Here is a 7125-nt window from a genome sequence, read left to right on the forward strand (position 1 = left end):
GCTCGTTCCTATACACTTGTATAGGAGCGATCCGTCCCATAGAAATAAATGGGACGGCTTGGGTGTAATTACACCTGCTCACTGCTGACGATGCAACGGATAGAAGGTAAACAGTGAAGAGGAGGCAGCACTGGCACGGCACGCACCTTCTCTTTAAACAGCTGATCAGCTGGGGTGTTGGACCCCAGCCGATCTGATATTGATGGCCTATCCTGATGATAGGTCATCAATAAATATAACTTGGACAACCCCTTTAAGAGAGATTCTCCAGATAATAAGAGGCAGAAATGTGAAAATGTATTCAGCCTTATGTCCCTCAGTCAGAGTTTTTTTGTCTAGCTGAAAATTTTCTCTAGTCAATTTCTGCAGTACATCTAAGAGGGAGGGAAAATGTGACAGCAGATTTTTTAAGTCAGTCTTTGTCAGGGAGAATGGTCTTTGGATCAGCAGATTTTCAACAAAAGAGTTGCCCTATGGGGCCTTCCGGAATTGACCTTTTTGCCACCCAGACCAACAAGAAGGTAGAGAGATTCTTCTCTCTTTGCCCAGGGTACTGTCCAACAGCTGTGGATGCTCTAACTCAGGCATGCTCAAACTGCGGCCCTCCAGCTGTTGCAAAACTACAACTCCCAGCATGCCCAAACAGCGTACACCTATCAGCCTACAGGAGGGCATTGTGGGATTTGTAGTTGTACAACAGCTGGAGGGCCTGCTCTAGCTCAATCCTGGAGAGAAGGGATTCTTTATGCATTTCCACCAGTGAAGTTATTACCAAGAGTCCTAAAAAAAGATAAGGGAAGAGAGTGCTATAGTCATAGTAATAGCCCCGTTCTGGCCATGGGGAGTTTGGTTTTCTTGTCTCCAAAAAATGTCGATTGCCTCCCCTTGGGTTAGCGCAAGGTCCAATCCTTCACCCAGAGGTAGAGAATCTGCATTTGACTGCCTGGCTTTTGGAAGGCAGATTTTAGAGAAGAAAGGTTTATCGGAGGAAGTAGTCTTTTGACAAGCCATAAGAGGATCACTTCGAAGATCTATTTACGAGTTTGGAGGGCCTTTTGCGTATTTGCTAATAGACCGGTGGATTTTCTAGAAGACCCTGATATCCCTCTGGTATTAGAATTTCTGCAGGAGGGCTGGAAGAGGAAGCTTAGGCCTAGTACTTTAAAAGTACAGATATCAGCCTTAAGTGCTCTTTTTGAATTTTAAGCTGGCTGCTAATCCCTGGATAAAAAGATTTATAACTGCAGTTTAAAATGATCTCCAGTCCATAGAGTTAAAATTCCACCTAGGGATCTAAACCTGGTACTTTCAGCCCTTACGTCAGATCCTTTAGAGGCGATCCAGGAAATCTCCTTAAGATTAATAACTCTAAAACTGGCCTTTTTGCTAGCCATTACATCTGCTAGGGGAGTCAGTGAGATTTGAATATTTTGGATGATCGAGTGATAATCTCGCCAGATCCTTCATTTTTGCCAAAGGTGTTGTCGTCTTTTCATCGTTTTCAGGAGATAGCCTTACCCTCTTTATGTGCTTATCCTAAAAAATAGTAGAGAATTGAAGATTTTCCTAGTTTTAATGAAGGAAAATATAGATTTTTTTGAAAGACAGGAGACGAACATTATGCTAAGATCATTCTTTTTACTCCCAGCAGCAAAATAGTTAATTTAAACAGAGAACAAAAAATAATGTAAATCAGCATTCAGGAGTTGCCAATGAGCAGGCAGCATAGGTTATATAAGGTTTAATCCAACATGGCATTGTCCTTCTTTCTTGATGATATGGTAAAGGATAGCAGGAAAATTAGGAAGATAGACATCCATCGTAAACACAGTCGTCGGAGACTAAATTTGGATTCGATGACCCGTTGAGAACCAAATGATCTTGAATATAGTAGGTGTTTTAAACTAAAATGGAAAAAAGGAAATATAAACAACAAGGGTCGGGTCAATAGGGTGGGATAATGTTCGTCTCCGGTCTTTCATAAAATCTATTTTTTCCTTCATTAAAACTAGGAAAATCTTCAATTTTATGTCAAGACAGGAGACTTCCTTATGCAAGTTATAAGCTTATGTTCTAAGATATGACTATAAACAAATTATTAAGACCTAGTTACTTGTTATTGAACAATACCATGGAAACGTGTGATTCCGGTTGAAAATAAAAAGTTTTAAAAGTTGATTCGGAGGTAAAGTTGACTGCTTTTAAGATGTCAGATAAAGATCCTCCGGCTTGTCTAACTTTTGTAGACATAGCTACTCTAGTGGAGTGTTCTCCAAAAAGAGAAGTATCCACCCCAGCTAAGGACATAGTTTGAGAGACCCATCTAGCTAGGGTTGCTGGTGACACTGGTAAATGGGGTTTACAATATGAAATAAGGAGTTGGGATACCGATGAATTTCTGAGAGGTAGAGTTCTAGGTTCGTAGGATTGTACACACCTAACTACACAAAGTTTTTCCTGTAAAGAGAAGGCAGGGTAGAAAACCGAAGAGAGAGTTTTTGTACGACGAACAATAGAAAATTGAACTCCTTGTGATAGGAATTGTCTACGAGAAATGTCTAAAGATCGGACATCTGAAGCACGTTTAAAAGATATTAGCCATAGTAACATGGTTAATTTAAAGGACAACAATTTCAACGGAAGGAGATCATTATCCTCCCAATTTAAAAACAAGTTCAATACCAAATTGACGTCCCAAGTAGAATTATATTTGGGAGTAGGAGGTCTTCGAAACTTAATGCCCTTCATAAGTTTGCAAATTAAAGGGTGTTTGCCTACTGGTAAAGTTTGGATAGGAGAATGAAAAAAGGAGATGGCTGATCGGTAGACATTAATCGTTCTATATGCTTTCCCTGCGTCAAAAGAATCAGACAGGAAGTTTATAATCTGATTTAAAGGTGCATATATGGAATCCAAAGACCGTTGACTGCCCCAATCAGACCAAATCTTCCGGGCTGATCTGTAAGAAGATCGGGTGCCTGGAGCCCAGGCGTCAGAGAGGATGTTACTAGCTGATTGTGAAATTTCGAAATCAACTCCTGACGGCCGGAGATGAACCAGGCTATTAAGGATAGAAGGTTTGATAGAATCAGAGGATGTTGGTGTCCTGTCCGATTTAAAAGGATTGACGGATGAATCGGAAGGATCTGTGGATAATCTATCGTCATTGTCAGTATCTGGGGAAACCAGGTTTGAGTTGTCCAGTGTGGGGTTATTAATACCAGAGTTGATTGTTGTGACATGGTTAGGAGAAGAGTTCTCGGGATGAGTTTGAAAGGAGGGAAAGCGTACAAAATTTTTGAGGGCCACGACTGAGAGAGCGCGTCGGTAGAGATTCTGAATCGGTACGCCAACTGAAAAAGGGAGGAAGTTGACGATTGAGTCGAGAGTCAAAAAGGTCTATATACATTGGACCCCAAAGCAAATCTATCTGATGGAAGATATTGGGGTCTAGTTTCCAGTCACTTGAATCTGAGAGAAATCGGGAGTTCCAATCTGCAATGGTGTTGGATAAAACCCAGAAGGTATTCTGCCTTCAGAGTAATATGTTTCTCTAGGCAGAAATGCCAAAAATCTTTGTCAATGTTGGCTAACGTCTCTGATCTTGTTCCTCCCAAGCGGTTGATGTATTGTACTGCCGCTATATTGTCCATCCGAAGAAGGAGACAACAGTGGGATTTGTGTTTCGTGAAGCTTTTGGGGGCAAAAGAGCTTGCCAAGAGTTCTAAGCAATGGATATAAAGGGAAGATTCTTCTTCGGACCATTTCCCTCCTGTGGAAAGGGAGCCACACCGAGTACCCCAACCTACTCGACTGGCGTCCGACTCGATAATTATATTTGGGACGGAATTCAATATAGTTTTCCCATTCCAGTTCTGGATATTATGTAGCCACCAAAGCAGTTCCTCCATGGTATCCGGGGTTAGTGTTACTTCGTCCGAATAGCCTAACCCCTCCCTTAAATGCTGTGTAGGGAGCAGGAAAAATCGCTTGGATTGAGGCAAAGAGTAGGTCCACAATCCGTGCGATGGTCCGCAGAGACACTAAATTCTTGGATGGAAGACTCAGAGTAGCAGATTGAGTATCCACTAGAAGTCTTGATGGGTTTAATACAGATTTTTTTTTTGTGGTTGATTAAAAAACCCAGGTTGGTCAAAAGAGTTAACGTCCAGTGGATATGAAGATGAATTAATGAAAGAGATTGAGCCATAATGAGGGTGTTGTCTAAATAAATGATGAGACGTACACCTCGTGTTCGAAGGGTTGCTACCACTGGTTTTAATAATTTTGTGAAACACCATGGAGCTGACGATAGGCCGAATGGTAGGCTGGTGAATTGATATTTGTGACCCTTCTATAGAAATTGGAGGTAAGGTTGAGATATTGGGTGCATAGGCACCGTGAGATAGGCGTCTTTCAGATCTATTTTTGCTAGCCAATCTTTTTGTAAAAGTAGATCTCTCATTAAATGGATGCCCTCCATTCTGAAATGTCTAACTGGCATAACTGTTGAGGGTTTTTAGGTTTATTACCGGTCTGTGACCGCCATCCCTCTTTTTCACTAAGAGGTTGCTCAAAAAACCTGGAGATTGTACGAGTATTTATATTAAAGTGCCCTTGATTTCCGATTGTATCAGAACCTGGTCTGTCTGTGAACATATTATTGGATGGGGTATTTGTGTTTGAATTGGATTGTAGCAAAAATTGATTTGGTAACCTCTCACAGTGTATAATATCCATGTGTCTGTTGAAATCATAGCCCAGACGTGGATAAAATGTTTTATCCGACCTCCCAAGGGAATGTGGGAAGAATGTAGAAGAAGATTCCTTACCTGCAGAGGATCTTGACCTTGGGAATCCTCTATGGCCTCTGGCACGCCATGGTCTTCCTCTTGTGGGAAAAAAAAGGGGTGGTGGTGTAGGAGGTGGTTGGGAAGGTAGAGTATTCCTGTTGAGGGGGGAACGGGCCTCTAAAATATTGTCTCTCATGGGACCCTCAGCTGGGAAACCGGACCTTTCGTTTCCCAGCCCTTCCAAAAACACGGCCTTGAAAAACTTGCCTTAAAGAAGTTTGGGCTTTTATCCAGGGATGAAAATAGCCCTACATATTTATTTGTTTTTTACAAAAGAGTCTCCGAAGAGTAAACCATCAGAAGATGGGTTATTATCTGGGCTGCTATGTACAGTGGCAAGGTGTGCTAGTTGTGGGTCTAGTCTGATGAGGATAGACCTCTTTCTTTCTGTGCATATAGTTCCATTGGTGTTACCCAATAAACATATTGCCCTTTGAGACCAACCTTTCAGGACTGATAAGTCCACTGGAGCGCCCGAGGTGGAAGCCTGTTCGGCTAAATCTAAGATTTTTGCTAAAGGACTGACAGCGTCTAATAATCTGTCTTGGATCGATCTAAAGGAATGAGGGATTTTTGGGGATTTTTTTTCCCGATTTTGACAAAAATTTTACAAGGGTTGGATCAATGTTCGGAGTGTCTGAAATTTTATGAGGGAGAGTGGGTCTAGGGCATTCTGATCGTAATTTGTTCCTTGGTTAAATTTTTCTAATGGCTTTTTGAGCCATGAAGAAACAAATTTGGACACCTGCGGTAATGGTACCCATTCTCCTGACCTAGGATGTTTAATGGTCCCAGGGTAAAAAAAAAAAAAAAAAAAAAAAAAGGGACACCTGACCCATCTAAAATTATAGGTTAAGAAAGTTTATTTTTCCAGCTTTTTGTCTCCCTCATCAGAAATGTCCTCATATAAAGACATATTCTCACTGTCAGAAGTATTATCCTCTTCACAGGAGGATTCAGAAGGGGAAGAGTTGTATGATTCCGGCTTAATTTTTAAAGCCATAGGTTGCTCGCTTCGTGCCAACAACCTCAGGGGTGGATGGTTTAACATTAACTGCTTTAGCAGTGGTAAGTGTGCTTTTTAAAAAAGCTTTAGATTTGTCCTGATCCCATTTATCCTGTAATTTTTGCACCTTTTTTGGAGTGGGATCGGTAAAAAAAAGCGCCTTTTTAAGGCAGTTTTTCATTTATTTAAACCCTCCGCTAAACAGGAAGTGGATTCCTCCGTAGACCAAAATTGGTCGGACGGGGTAGTAGGGTCTTTGGAATTTTGCGCAGTTTGCGTATTGGTAATAGCCATAGCCACAGATTGTGTGATGATATTTTGTAATGACGACATGGCAGTATCGACCACACATTGTACGGATTTTGCCACTGTCTCATTTACAATGGATTGGAGGAGGTCTTCCTCTACAATACCTGAACCTGGAGTTTCAGCCGCAGACATGGCGGGTGAAAATATATATATATGTATGCACACTTAAGAAATATAATGAAAAAATTGTTTGTAAAATATATATATTATCGAGAAGCCATGAATTTGCTCACGTATAGAGAAAGGCAGTCAAGTATAGAGAAAGAGAGCCGAATTGGAAGCAGCTGGTAGCGCTGAAGCTGACGGGAAACCAAACGAGTTAGAAGAAAACCTTCACTGAGGAGAAAGGGCGTGCAGGCTGAGGACCAGCCGCGCGTGCGCACTGCAGATGGAGCGGTGAGGTAAACCGAAAGTGAGCACTGATGGCTAGAAGACAGGTAAGGCAACAGATAGGAAAAGCAGTGAAAAGGCTAAATGATCAAGCCATTAATTGGTTCTCTGTTTATATTAACTATTTTGCTGCTGGGAATAAAAAGAAAGATCTTAGCATAATGGAATCTCCTGTCTTGACCTAAAATCGGAATTACACTGTCTAGATGTTAGAAGATGTTTATTACAGTATCTAGAGATCACTCAACCTTGGAGAGCTTCCTCTAGACTACTGCTTTCCTTTCAGGGCAAGAGAAAGAGTTTGGCTGCTTCATCCCAGACCATTGCCAGATGGATAAAACAGGCTATTCAGTTAGCCTATTCCTCCGAGGGAGTCTCCCTGTCTACTGGATTTGGAGCCCATTCTACCAGAGCGGGCTCCACGTCTTGGGCAGAAAGAGCCTCAGCCTCTATAGAACAGATTTGTAGAGCGGCCACCTGGAGTTCCCCTCACAAGTTTTTCAGACACTACAGACTTCAGTTACTCTCTAATGAGGGTCTAATATTTTCACGTAAAGTCCTTCAGGC

The sequence above is a fragment of the Bufo gargarizans genome, chromosome 4, assembly GCF_014858855.1.
Source record: "Bufo gargarizans isolate SCDJY-AF-19 chromosome 4, ASM1485885v1, whole genome shotgun sequence".
Taxonomy (NCBI): Eukaryota; Metazoa; Chordata; class Amphibia; order Anura; family Bufonidae; genus Bufo; species Bufo gargarizans.